Consider the following 15,038-nt stretch of genomic DNA (forward strand, 5'->3'; position numbering starts at 1 on the left):
TGATTGCAACATGTCTTCAATATATCAGACTACCTCCAATCTGTGTGCATTCGTGTACAGATCTCTCTGCTTACTAGCGAGGAAAAAGTAAAAAACAATTTACCATTATCGTCATCATCCACCAATGAGGTGCGCGTTCCTTTAAAGCAGAGGGAAAGAGCAAGAACAGTCAGAACAGCCGCAAACACAGAAACAACAAGGTGCTATATTTGCATTTGGTGTGACATTTCTCTGCCAATGCCGCCCATCTGTTCCGTTTTAGCAAACAAAATGGATGTCATCGTCTGCAACAAGACTTGGGTAATCAAATGTGCTCAGCTCAGTAAATCATCCAATCAGAATTATACAGTATTCCAAGGGGTTAAAGAAAATCTCTTTTGTTGGGCATAATGTACTAAACAAGCTGATACAGAGACAAAATAGATGGCACACAGTTTACATGAGCGGCTTGGGGAGTTAAAACAAGTATTTTCGGTTGTCAACTGTGAAGTTTCATGTCCTTAAATGTCCTTGTTGCACACAAGTAGTACAAATCAGGCATCCTAGACTTACAATGCCCATCTAAAACCTCTTGTGCCTTTCACATCGTTGTAATCAAAAATGTTAGGGTGAATGTCATCAGTGATGCCATCAGAGTTCCTACAGCATTCACGCATTCTCAGTTCAGTTATTATGAGTCCTTTGATAGACAGGCTCTTTGAGAATCTGAAGGACAAAGCGACAGTGTTAGCGGGCTGGACCGAGCAGGAGCCTGGGTCACTGAGAGAGAGAGAGGGGACCATTTCACACCCGTCAGATCTCATTCCCACCCAGCCTGGGGACACTGAAAGGCACCCATCAGGGGACCAGCCTTTGCCCCTGAGGCCCGTCTGGCCACTACAACCCCCCACCAACATATTCTGTGTGGGTGTGTATATGTACATTGCCCCTCCCTCTCCTCTGCATTTCGTCCTTATCCTTCCTCAACCCCTGAGGTCAGCTTCGTCTCTGACCTGCATTCTGAGAGAACCCTTTTGACATATCTGCCCACGACTGGTTATGCCTTTATGGTTCTGCCTCTCAGTGTGAATGCTTTCTATTGCAGTCCCAGATGACTCTCTGTCAGACGTTCACACAGAAAACAGAAGGGTCCCCAGCGGCAAGAATAGAGAAATTTGATTTGTCCACCCAAGCAGCGGCGGCTTGTCTGGACGCCTGCCCAAATTCAAGTCAGATTCCAGGGTTTTGTAAATTGAATGGTTGCTTAAGTCTTGACCCGAGTGGCGGTGGCAAGTCAGAGTTAGGACAGGCGGGAGGGAGGGACTGAAAGACGGTGGCAGGGAGTAAGTAGTGTAGATGAGCATTTCAGTCCAGTCTAGTGGTCGACCGATATGGGTTTTTCAATGGCCGATATTTAGAGAGCAGAGAGGCAGAAATAAAGAAAGAGAAATCATGTATAATTCCATTATTCCATGCAGAGTACAATCTAATATACATGTTATCTTATTGGTGTTTTAGATGGATTGTTTGGCACATGCAATGTTTGTTGCATTGGAACAAAGTAGGACAGACCTCTCAAGTTGGCATTTTAGGGACAGAAGAGAGAAACACACAGTCATTCAACCACTCGCTTAATGACACCTCTGTATTCCAGTCATGCCCTTCATCATCTTTCCATAGCCTTGGAGACACAAACGCACGCACACACTGTTAGACAAACAGCTCTCATCGTCACCTTATGTCTGAGCCAGGCTGGCTGAGAGGAGGGGTGGTGTTGGAGGGTCTGGGGATGGGGGGCAGCTCTCCCACTGCTCCATTACCAAGCCCTATTCAGCCTCAGCCCCCCCTCAAAAAAAAAAAAAGAAAATCAGTCCTAATGACTGAGCGGTATTCTTACAATACAAAACAGGCTTTGTATACATTGTGCTAGGGAGAGTAATGTGATATAGTGAGGTATCAAGTCCATTTCAAAGTCTTTCATTAACGCAGTGTTCATATAGAAGGTAGATAAAAACTCTGTGCGTGGAGTTGGGTGGGCAGGGGTGTGGGGTCTCCCAGCAGACAGCAGGGTTTGGAAGAGAAGAGGGGAAGGAATTGCTCCGAGATGACATCAGTGCCACAAGCACAGCCGAGGCCGTGGCTGCAGAAACCTCAGCAGCAGGGTCTGGTTTTGTGTTTGGCTCAGGCTGAATGGCTGCAGCACTGTGGCCTTCCTCCCTTTGAGTTCCTGCACGTTAATGGACCTGACCCAGCAGCACAGAGGGACAGCAGGACAAGCTTTTATGCTGACTGCTTCCGTGCCTTACTTCCTGCAAACCTTCCTGTGTGGCTCTCCGTCTCTGCTCTCTGAATTAACACAAGCAAGTTAAGATGGAACAACCCTCTAATGAACACTGCACTGCTTACATTGCTGCTATAATATTACTACCTCAGCATTTCCTAACAGTGTAGAGAGGAGCTGGGCATTACTGAATGAGGTCATGCTCAGAGGGCCCCAGACAGGTTCCTTTTAGACAATCCTCAACACGTCCTCAGAGATAAAGGCCAGGGTTTTTATCTGATGTCAACAGAGGAACAACACAACCCTTAAGACACAGACCTGTGCACTGACTCAAACTGTGTAGTACATCTTCTACTGAGATTCATTTACATATCTCCACTATTATTACCCTTTTCAGTCCCTCTCCCCACCTAAAATTTGCCTTTATAATTCACGATTCAAATGCATTCAAATCTTACACGATTAAATAACAGTTTAGACATCAACTGACATTTCAGATGATTTCACCTCTTACTAATCAGCCGATGGTTCACCTGCTTTCAGTTCTTCAGCTCTTAGCTCATCTACCCCCATGGTACACGATAATTCTGCTTTCAAGTTTTATGGTGTGTTCAGACAGCAGACAGAAGGCGACGAGAGTATTCGCCTCACGTCATTCACGCAGATTTGACCACTGGACTGTTTGCCCCCAAAGAGCCAATGTACCAACTGTACGGTAGCTAGCAACAGACGCACCGACCTTGTGCGTGGGAGTGTGCCTGTGGTATGCGTTTGTTCAGCTCAGCCTCTGACTAAACTCAACAGTTTACTCCAGAACTATTATTTTCCTCCAGTTTCTCTTTTTTCTTCTCATCTCTGTTTGTGAATTTTTGTATGAAGTTTAAAACTTATCACCCCAGGCAAATTTGCATCTAATTGTGTCACACTGACTTTGTTTATAACAATGCGGCCTCTAAAATTGTCTTTGCACTCAAACACACAATTACACCTTTTGAGACAGTTTAACCTCTTTGCAGTTTTTTGCACATGCAGTTTCCATCAGGAATACTTTTAGACATTTTACCCTTCTTCCCTTTCTTTCAGTCCCTCCATCTCCACCAGGTGTTCTACATCGTTCCATGTCATTCAGATGAGGACACCATCTAACCTCTGGCACCATTCTTTCCAAACACACAGTTTCCTTCTGTTACTGACAACTGGATAACAACATTGAACTTGTTTAACCTGCTTCAATAAAACGTGTTGTGTTTGATTTGTGTTCGGCCTCTGCCCACTTGAAAGACAGTCCTGACCATGCTGACCCTAACCCCCAGCCTGTAATCTTAAGCACACATCCGCCACTCTGACCCCTGACCCCGTCTTTCACCGCAAAGCATGTGACCAACCTAACATTTCAAAGCTGTCTGCTGCTAATATCCTGCTCCTGTACTGTGTGTGCTGCCTATTTAAAATGAAAAGTCAACCTGTTGGCAGTTATTTTAAAGTAGTGCTTCTGAGAGAAGATATGATGGAAGGACATACTTAAAAGACATACTTATAATGGAGCAGGAAAGGCGACCTTGTCTTATTTCTGGAGGGTCTAATGACACTCTTTGCAGTGCCAAAATGTGAAGTGCTCTTTCCATCTCTGCACCTAATTAGGACGATGACTCAGAATAAGTCCCCCAAGTTTAAAAGACCAAAAAGATGACAAGAAACTAATAGTTCATGGCTCCTGAGAGAGCAATGCTATCAGTGTCTTCAAGAATTATTTTTGTAAGAGCGTGTAATTTGTGGTTCTAGGGTAAAAAAAAAAAAAAACTCTGATCAAAGCATCATTCAAGTTCAGTAATTCGTTCAAAACACAGGTATAGGCCAAAACAGCATCTCTACACCAATGGACTTAAAGTGAGTGATGAAAAGTATCATTGCTCATCTCCGAGAGACTACGGAGGATCCACAAAGAAAGACTAATACACACACACACACACACACACACTTATCAGGTGAACATGAGAGGAATGCCAGCTAGGTTGAGTTGCACTGTTGTGGGATCAGGGGGTGCGGGTGTGTGTGTGTCCGAGGGAGGGCCACGGCCAGCTCCGGCTCAGGGAGGTGACTGTTATCATACAGGCCCATGCAAATAGCACAACAATGGAGTGCAGCGGGGTTTAGCCGCGTAGCCTCTTGTGAGTCAAATGTGGCTGATAACGTATCTCCCCATGGGCTGTGACTTTCTAGTCACTGAAAAACTATTGTGCCAAAGTGAAAGGACTAATAAGAGGGAATGCAAACGCTAACGAGTGCTCATTCAACCACGATCAGGTGTGTTTACATTTAGTTAAAAGAGCAGTTTTTAAATTGGGTTTAATCACAACAACCAGTTAATTGATGTATTTGTAATTGATGGTATTTTCTGATCAACACGATGTTGTAACATACATAAGAGGTGGGGGGTACATTTTATGACCAATTTGTCAGTAACACAGCTGTGTTTCATGTGATTTAATTGTCACTCTGCCAATTTGTGTTCCTTTTTATAATCAAACCAACTCATGACACATCAGAAAGCAATGCTCAGTTGCTTGAATCGCTCAACCTAATTTAAAACATAAAATTTAAATTAAAGTCAACTTAATGAGCCATGTTATCACACTTCATGTTGTGTTTTAAATTAGGCAGTTTGAGCTTGTTTTTCAATTAATTTTAATCATTTTAATAAAAACAAACATTCTTGTAAAAATGATAAAAACGGTTAAGACCTTTCCCTACCATTGGCATTCACAATACAGCAGAGGTGCAGTTTCGTTTCATACGCTACAATGAGCTTATCAAATTCAGAGGCAATTCACCATGCCTGGCTGAGTAACAGCATCTAAAAATCCCAAATGCATGACTACAAGCATGTGTCTTTGCCATCACAAAAATGCATTTAATTCTGTTGATTCTCTCCTGCACATTAACTATTTGCCCATCTGGCCTTTCACACATCGGAGGTAAGACAGTGTAAGAGAAAGTGTGATAACAGCAAAATAACATGGTAAGCCACAAAAGGAGTAGAGTTATTTGGCAAAATTTGCACTCACCTGTCAAAGAAGTGAAGCTCAAAAGGTCCTACACACTCACATTGCTGGAAATTGAGCATCTAATCTATTTTAAAGTCTGCTCACACTCTTTATCCAATCAACCCACTCCACTCACTTGCACAGCATATCTGCACTGACTCTTTTGACCACCTGCTTCAACTCGATGCTGAGTATAAGAGTCTGCATCTTTTTTTATCCTGCTTCTTTTTGTGTCCCCTGTTCCCTCCTCTCTTATATAGCCCACCTCCCTTGCACCCCCATTATTATCCCTCCCTCCCTCTCTTCTGTGCCTCAGCCTGTAAGGTGGGAATTGGTAAAATCCCAAAGCACTTGAGGAATCCTGTCACTGTCTGTCTGCATCGGTTTCAAAGAATGACCCTCAAGATACTGTCTAAAAGACAAAATTCAGACCAACAGTAAAACCTTGACCTTAAATATATAGTAGACACACACACACACACACACACACACACACACTCACCTGTGTCGTATAATAGGAGCACAACAACAGGCAGTTAAGGAGACAAAGAATGAATTGATATCATCTAACCACACTGAGGCCACTCCCCCATCCCTTCTCCCTCACCATCTCTAACCACTCCCTCAAAGTTCTGTATTATACCCCCCTGACCCAGTATCATGTTCAGCTGCCTATCAGGGCAGGGGCAGCCCTCCCACCTTCTCTCATTACCTCCCCTTCTTGCGGGCCAGTCTTAGTTAAGCTCATACTTCTGCATGACCGCTTGTCCATGGACTGCTTTAACCCTTTTGCTGGTTCACCAGCTCCGCCAGCAATAAGCCTGTTTGAGTAGACATGTACATGCACACACGCGCAGACATACATCTACAATTGTCCACGCACACCCACACCCACACAGACTGAATCCACCCCCGGCTGGCTGCCATGTCTGTACCCCACGCCTGGAGGCCAAGACCAACCCTCTATAGAAAAGCTTTTAATTAGATAACAGTGAGAGGAAGAAAAAAGTGGAGCGCAGGGAGATCTAAAATGGGGAGGGTGGTTAGTGGCGGGGTGTTGAGTAATGTCATTAGACTACGGCTGGCTACGGAATCTCCACTTCTGGAGCAGAGAGCCAGATCAATATAAAGACAGAGTGCAGGGAATGGTTGCTGGCAGCACTTCCTCTCTGCAACAGGAGGGGCTCGCCTGGAATTAAGAGAATTCTGAAAATCCTGTTTTGGAGAAAGGCCGGGCCTCGATGTCCTGACTTAGCAAATATGTCTTACCCCTCGTGAATGTTTTGTTAAAGCTAAATTTGGAACGTAACAAAACACACACAAAACTACCAACGCCCTTCCCTAGATAATAAGGTGCATTATCTCATTGGTGTACAATTACCCAACCCAAGTACAAATATGCATGTCTTGAACACACACCCTCCTAGTAGCCTAATGATTAACTAGGAACGGAAAATGCCAAACTAAAAGGTTTTCATTGTGTCAGTTCAGGAGAACTATATGGAAGTAAGAATAATGAGGTATCCTGTGAAAAACAGACGCTCCAGCCAAAACCCCCAAGTTCACAAATACCAGACACTTTCCCCAGCCAGCTGAAAGCTCTTTCAACAAATGGCTCTGTTACTAAATAAAATGATACTGCACCACAATTTTGTACGTTTTCAGTCTTTATGATGTCCTGCAATGATGTTTCTGTTGTTTACATGGTGTGTGTGTGTGTGTGTGTGTGTGTGTGTGTGTGTGTGTGTACTTGTCTAAAGATGCACAAGCACAGGTTTTAATTCCATGGTAGCCTTTTCCACCAACCCGGCTTCTCCACTGCCAGCCAAACCAAGCATGCCCATAATAAGCTACGGCACACTGCTCTCTGCTTTGATAAACCAAAGAAACCAAAACAGTGTGTCAGAAATAGAACTCAAGGGCCACTTGCACTTGGCATAGCAGCAGGGACCCAATAAAGCCTAAATGTCACCCACATTATACATAGCACAAAGGATGGGATGGAAAGGATCAATCACTCATTGTGGGCTTCCGCAGCAAATTAACCTTTAAGCAAATACGTGATGCTGATGCTTAAACACAGAGCTTCTATACATACTTAAGAGCTTTTAACATGTAGCCCCATCAGGATTAGTACTGCTCCGATGACCATCTAAGAGCATCAGACAGTTAACATTCTCCAGGAGTTATCTATACCAGGACATAACATAGATGGTCCACGACTCTTCTATATAGTCCCCTAAGGCTTAAGAATCCCATCAGTGTTTTACTTTCACAGGGTCATCTGTTGCACACTGCCACAGAACTGTCACAGCTGCCACAGTATCATAAATAATGAAAATTCAATTATGAATCGATCCATAAAGCTGCACCAAGAGGTGCGCATGTTGTTACATCCCCTTTACGATCAATCTTACTTTGCCGAAGACTGCTTTGCACACGTTTGTTCCTGCTCTTGAGAAGAAAAGATGAACTCAAAGCAAGTTTGTAGGGTTTTTCCCTACGTACCAAATTTCAGGACTAACGCACTCCTTAATAAAAATCTGACATGTGTAAGCCAGAAATGCAGGGATTTCCCCAAGAATTTAGTTTCCACTGTTCACACCATTCTAATATCATCACACACTTTGTAAATATTGGATTTTTAAAAATATCTTAGATGCACCCAGAGGTGCCAAAAACACAATTCCACCTCTGATGTATAATTTGTCAAACTATGTTACAATCGACAATGAATAAATGTAAGTTTCTTCTTCTACTTTTATCATAACAAGTCTGCTACAGGTGATTTATACTCGGGATTGAGATGAAGAACCACCAGACTTGAACCAAATAAAACCATCAGGCAAATAAATAAATTAGACAAAAAAGCTAAATATTTCTCTTTTCCCCAGTGAGTTTTAAATGATATTTGGACATATTCTGCATGAAGAATCACAGAGGTAATCATTTTGCATTACTTCCATCTAGATCCATTAGCTAGACTAAAAGCTGGACATGCAACATCAGAAACGACAACTGAAAGAGCACTGCTTTCAAGTGTGCCCCCACCAAAAACAAAAAAAATAGACAAAAGCAAGCATTACTTGCTCACTGGTAGGATCTCTTCCTGAAAGGAAACTCGCTATAGGACATGTGTTAAGCTGCTGAGAGAGAAAGAGGTGTCCTTATAGGACCATGCATGGGAACAAACAGAAAACCATTCATGGAGTTCAGGTCCATTGAGGAACACAACCCATTACTTCTGTGTTGATTGTCTCTGTCTCCAGGAGGAACTCGCATTCTATAAATTGGACGAGGACAGTTCTTACAGCTGTAAGATACAATATTGTGTGTGTGTGCATATAATTTGTATCGCTCAGTTTCACCGTTACACTTCCTCAGTATATATAGCAATTTGTAATGCAGGACACTGCGTTATTTATCAAAACAGACTAGACTGCGTCTTTGCAGCAAGGGCTTAATTTGCCTAATTAAATGGCATTCTTTGCAATGTGAGCATTGCACACACACAGCAATTTTGATGTGGTAACAATACATTGTTAAGCCATCAGTAGCTATATTTAAGAACAATAAGGCCACGTAACCAGGTCTAATTTACACCGCGTTCTTGGCTGCAAGGAAGAAGACCTTGTCCATCATTCCCTACAGACGCATTACCCAGTTCCACACTTCTTCCATCTCACTGGAGCACCTTTATTTTGTTTTTTATTTGGTTGAAATGGTGTGTGCAAGGGTTTAATGAGAACAGAACCAAGGACACGGCGTACAGTGAATACATACAATACACCAAAACAAGCATCCAGTTTGCTTTTCTTGCACATCAAGTGCAAACAGTCCGATGCAGCACTGGGGGACCCATGCGGACCTGGGGATGTGGCAAGCCTATACAACAGTGATTTCTGAAAATAAAGACAAGTGAGCAAACTTAAAAATACTTGGGGGAAAAAGAAAGAAAAAAAAAAAAAAAAAAAAAAATAGTAGTGGGTGACTTGCAGGAAGTTAAGGCCTGACAGATATTACGTATGGAGGAAATGGTGCCAGGGAGGCCCTTCCAGTTTTTCAAGAAACTAGAACACCAAGGTCATGAACCTTCCAGCTGCATGGATACAGTTAATACAGCAGTACACAGAGGATTGACAGACATAAGGACAGGTCCATCTCCCTTTTCCAGCTGTTGTCAGAGCAGGAGTGGCCCAGAGGCACAATGATTAACGCCTCAGTCAAATGCTACACAAACCAGATGGTAAAGATAGAAGAGGAAGAGAAGGGCAAAATCCTCTCTCTCCCCCTCTCTAACTAGTAGTATACAAAGATACCCCACCCTACTCCACACCCTACTCATGACAACCTCACACAACATTTAAATCATTTTTCAGAAACATCTTGCTCATAGTCATGGGGCGCCTGTAAATCATATTTAATGTAGCCTTTCTTTCAGAAACATAAAAACACCAGCATAACACAATTATACAATAGGAAGCATTTTACAACATTACTATCTTTGTGTGCCCAACCCATAAATGCAGAGTAAAAGGCGGAAGGATACTCAAGGCCGTCTGGGGAAAAAAAAAAGAAATGTCAATCATCAGCTCTAAGAGACAAAAAGCCTGCCACCAAAAGAACAATGTAATGATAACAAATCGGTCCTTCCTTGATTTTATTTATGTCCTCTGATCCTTGGACGGGAATCTATCAAACCACCCAAAAGTTGTCAAACAGGACACTGTTTACTGTCAACTAAAATTCCATTAGATGGAAGTAGAAGCCGCCGCCTTTCCACACGTGAGAGCTGTAGGTACCCATCGTGGCTGATCCCCTTAGCCTCCTGTGCGCAACATTACTGACAAAAACCTCAACTGGCAGGAGCAGGCATTAAAGCACTCACACACACACATATTGACTCAAAATCATATGCTTGATCCTTTCACAAGGCATAGAGCATCTCACATATCAAAGGACTCCCTCAAACACTCAGTCGCATCCCTTTCAGCTTGCTACATGAAAGAGAACACTGTGGTGTCTCATAATATGCTGTTTTCCCCATTCACAGAGCCAAGCTTCAAAGAGGGCTAAATCAAGTTGGAAACCTTTCACTGTCCCCTTGGCTTGGTGGTTGCCGGTCTTCAGTAAGAAATTATCAGGAGGTGGCAGGGTCGTTCATAATTTGGCACAGTAAATGCCTTACCAGATTGGCTCTTTCTAGGTCTGCCACTTTGCACACTCCCTGAGGGCGTCTCTGATTTGCAGAGAGTGTTAATATGCATTTCAAACATCTGGCCAAGTCCTTATTACCACGGGAAAATGTCTAAGGACACGCCTGCGTTATCCCTGCTCCAGGGCCGGTACTTGTCTCATCTGGACTTCAACTATGGTTTAGCAGCCACGTGAAACTCTTAAAGTAGTGCTTCCCATTTGTGGGGAATTACATTTGCCGTCTGTTCCCCGCCTTTTCGTGAGAGATGGACCTGAGGCTGTTTTGCCTTCAATGCCAGGCAGTCCCCTCTACACTTGAACAATGTGGGCGGAACTAAGTGAAGTCAGTCAATTGAATAAGGCTAGCAGAGGGGGTGTGAGAGTGAAATAACCTAAATAGACTCAAACTCTTGGGTCTGTTGTTTTATCTCACCAAAAAGGAAGTGAGTGCTGACATATTAGCAATGACAAACTTAGTTTGTCAAAAGCACTGATATGGGAGGATCAAGGCTTCCATTCAACAACATTTCCAGGAACCAGAGAAAAGGTCCCGATGAAGATAACATGTATTCATTCTAAATACATGGATCTGACTAAAGGAATTATAGATATACTTAAAGATTTAGCAACACACCCCTACACTGACAAAAAAAAGGGTTTAAATTGATGCAGCAGAACAAGATCCTTCTTCCTTGTCAAAACCTGTCACCTACATTACCCACAACGCAACTTGACCACTGATAGTTCGGTCAGCGAGTCGGGCCTCGAGTCGCTCGCCTCAAGCAGAGATAAGGAGCTGGCTACAGAGGTCTGATAAGCTCACTTCTTTCCAACTCCACACTCAAATTTTTCCATTTTAAACATCTTGTCATCATTTGAGGTAATTCACGCACTCTTGTGATGTATTCAGACCAAGCGTGAGGTGAATTTTAGATGTGACGCAATTGCATGTAAAATCAATGCAAAGACTTAAGTGAAAAATGTATCAGTGTACGGAGATGAGAGGAATTTGGAGATAGACTGGAGCAAAAGTAACAGCAAGAGCTGGAGTCCCTGGGGCTTGTACAACGACGCAGGATTTGAGGTTAGCAATGTATCTTCAGGTTTAACCCTGGCTTTTCAGTTCTACAAAGATGGTTCACTTCTTACTGTACGTACATCGCCATGGGAATTTATGCTACGCAGCTAACCTGCTCGGAGGCAGGTTCTGTTCGAGATAAATGATCAACACTATAAAAGCATCGCCTACTGACCAATCAGTTCTCTTGGACAATGACATCACCATCCACAGAAGATCCCGCAGACTGTTTTATAGGCTACTTTTATGTATGCTGTGGGTGATGTCATCCTACAACAGAGATTGATAAAATAGTCATATACGTCTTAAGAATATATCTATAGTCAGGTCTGCTCGTGATATTATAAAACTGTTAACTTACGCATTCACACAGTTTGTGATTTTCTGTCTTCTCTGCATGTGGCAGCAGCAGTTATGTGGTTAAGTTCTTTGTATTTGTCTAATTATAATTATATATTAAATATAGTTTGCTCTTCATTTGTAATATGTCTGCTGCCAGTAAGCTTGTCATTGTTTGCGATTGGTTATCTACTGTAAACATTGCCACTTTATGTGAACACGCTCATGGTGGGATTGGGAAAACCTGAGTTTAATTTACTGAGTTGATAAACCAGCGTCATGTGACTGCTAGCTTGTGCGCCATTGTTAGGGTTAGTGAACGCCACGTAATGAAAAGAGATCCTCGGTATGTTTAACTTGTTTCGCAGTACAGGCCCTTGGTGTGAGATCTGTCAGAGGCTATTTGTTGTGAAAAACATGAGACTACATAAAACTAAACATTTGGTTTGCTTTCTGTCTGAAAACACAATCATATTTTCAAAACCAAAAATGCACAGTTTTGGTTACTGATTCTGAAAGTTGCAGTGATCCGTATGGTGTCTTTCCATCATTTATTCTTGTGTTTCACAATGACAAGAGAAAGAAACAGCAGCAGACAGTCATACCAAATGAAAGCCACTTTTATGTTCCCACAATTTACTAAATGGTTCTGTTTTTAGAAAGTGCTGCGCAGTTGGCATATTTCACCCATTGTGTTACAGTGCATTAAAGATTGAATGGGAAACACTCAAGGCAGCAAATTAGGATTAGAGAAAAAAGCAGTTGGCCAAGCAAACTACTAGAGAACTGAACCAGTGCCAACCCACCCACACACACTTCAGCACAGAGATTTCATGCCATAGTGAAGAAAAGACATCTTTAATAAGACCAGATATTAAAAAGAACACAGACCTAGACACCTGAATTGAATATGCCTTCACCCTCTCGCACCAATTAAATTTTGCCGTGATCCCAGCAGTGTTCCCATGAGGACTCTGATACGGACAGAAGCTCAGCCATGCACATCATACTGCCAGATGACTTGAATGTGTGAGTTTAACTTATGATGCCACAAGGAGAGAGGGCTGTTAAGTATGCTGTTCAATATTTAATAAAAAAAACAAAAAAAACACAACACATGATAGATATTTCACAGATGCTGAATGAACTCAAAGTGGAACAAATTACTTAACTTATGTTTCAGTCATATCTCTCTTGAATCAAATTCCTCCTCTTCATAATGTAAAAAGTGGCTGTAAAATTCCCAGCAACTGTGAGAAGGTAGCAGTGATATCAGAGAGAGACTGATTAATCTGTTCTACATTGTTCCACAAACATTGCATTGGCTAAAGAGTACCATATTTGCAACAAACCAATGGATTTTATTGTCATCTTTGACTCTGAGATGGATAAATGGGCCGATTAATCAGGCCAATGTCTGGCATTTTGAGATAACAGCAGGTCTATTCTAAAACCATTTCTGGCTAGTGTTAAATATATATCGTTATACTGTAGAGAATAACGCAGTTGGATGACGTCACCTCTGACAAACCATACCCCGCTCTCCCTTAAACACCAGTCCTGAAATCTACAGCATAACCCAATGTATTTCATTAATTAATAAAACTTAATTGTAAAACTATCTTACACATTATAAGATAACCATGTACTCTGCGTTGTAATATTCATAGAATAATGGAATTATCCACAACTTTTCTTTGTTTTGATATCAGCATTATATATAGGCCATCAGCTGCCCTGCTCTCTAAATATCATTATCGGCATTTGAAAAACCCAAATCGGTCGAGCACTAGTCAGAAACTGCTGAAAGCTGAACGATAATGTCACAGAGGTGACATTCCTCAGTGATAGGGTAGCTGTCCCCTTTTCTTTTAACTTTGGCCCATTAGGGGCAGTTTTCTCTCTGGCCCAGCTGGCTGTGGAGCACTATTACAGGGAAACAGTTTGGACTTTGACCCTGCAGCCTGCAGAGAGCTGGGAAAGACGTTTTCGCTCCTCTGCTTGCTGTCAACGAGAGATCCAGGAGCCAGCCAGGTTGCTTAATATTCAGCTCTTTCCCGCACTGTTACTGAGTCATGGTGGTCTAATAATGTGCATTCAAGCACCTGCAAGATTTTCCCAGTCTCGTAGCAGGTGTTGTGTTGCTTTTGATTGGTGGTCGTTATCCTCCAGGGAAAACATATAGAACAAAAAAGAATCTAACAGTTTTCCCCCATAAACTCGCTTTTACCATTACCATTTCTCTCCCCTCTCCTGTTAAAACAAATGAGCTCACTGTTTTTACAATGATTAGCCCTTGAGGAACACATTCAGTTCAGCAGTACATGTACAAGGCCCAAATGGTTTGAATATTTACCTAAAGATAACAACAAAATACACCACGCAGATCGGAGGAATGAGCTCCTGCTAAATCGGACGTCACGCGGAGACAAAAGGAATTAGAGGCAGCCAGCATGGATTCTGTCAATAGCAAGCAGACGGCTCAAATTACATGAACCCCCAAGGCAATTGGCCCAACCTAAATGCAGACAAGGTTTCATCTAATTTCCTGCAGACAGAAAATCAAAAAAGTACATATTACTTTGTGGCAGCGCAGCAACTAGAATAAATCTCCTGTGACATACACAACAAAAACTATAGCAAAATACAGTTTAGGCCATGAAAGCACCACAACATATCTGCCACCAAGCTAACTAAACATAGGACATGAAAGTTGAAATCTGAAAGCAATGTAAAGAAACAGAATTGTCATGAGAGCCACAAAACAGCACTTTCTCACTGAAGTGAGGGTCTCCTGCACTCCTCAGTCAGACGTGAGAGACAACCATTGTACAGGTCGCATACCTGTGACATGGCTACACATGATACCAGAGCGACAGTAGCCCACAATGCTTTGAAGAGGACACAGAGCTTAAAAGAGAAAGAACGCGCCCCCCCCAAAAAAACGCTTCCAGTAAGAGCTCTTCAGGCCATCCCCATTAGGAAGAGGTAGCTGAAAATCACACCGACCACATAATCCACCACCTGTCTTCAAAAAACATATGCGGGAAGCCAAGTTTAATTCATCGAGAACGCAGGTACACATGGAAAGCACAGAGAGCACTCTGAGCGGGAGATAAAC

The 15,038-nt window shown here is 42.5% G+C and overlaps 1 protein-coding gene across 3 annotated transcripts in view; it reads right to left on the reverse strand.

The window, feature by feature from the left end:
• Positions 1–15,038, reverse strand: part of slc45a3 (solute carrier family 45 member 3) — a 36,841-nt gene that overhangs the window by 19,538 nt on the left and 2,265 nt on the right. The window contains exon 1 of one of the 3 annotated variants that reach the window (XM_038705768.1): positions 5,326–5,569. The exons of the other annotated variants lie outside the window; for them this stretch is intronic. The gene's annotated coding sequence lies outside the window, so the exon portion shown is untranslated. Of the gene's footprint in view, positions 1–5,325; positions 5,570–15,038 lie in introns of those variants that run through there. 3 annotated transcript variants of the gene reach the window in all.

Source organism: Micropterus salmoides, unplaced genomic scaffold (assembly GCF_014851395.1).
Source record: "Micropterus salmoides isolate LMB-PRFRI ecotype aquatic unplaced genomic scaffold, ASM1485139v1 Ms_hic_scaffold_8, whole genome shotgun sequence".
Classification (NCBI taxonomy): domain Eukaryota; kingdom Metazoa; phylum Chordata; class Actinopteri; order Centrarchiformes; family Centrarchidae; genus Micropterus; species Micropterus salmoides.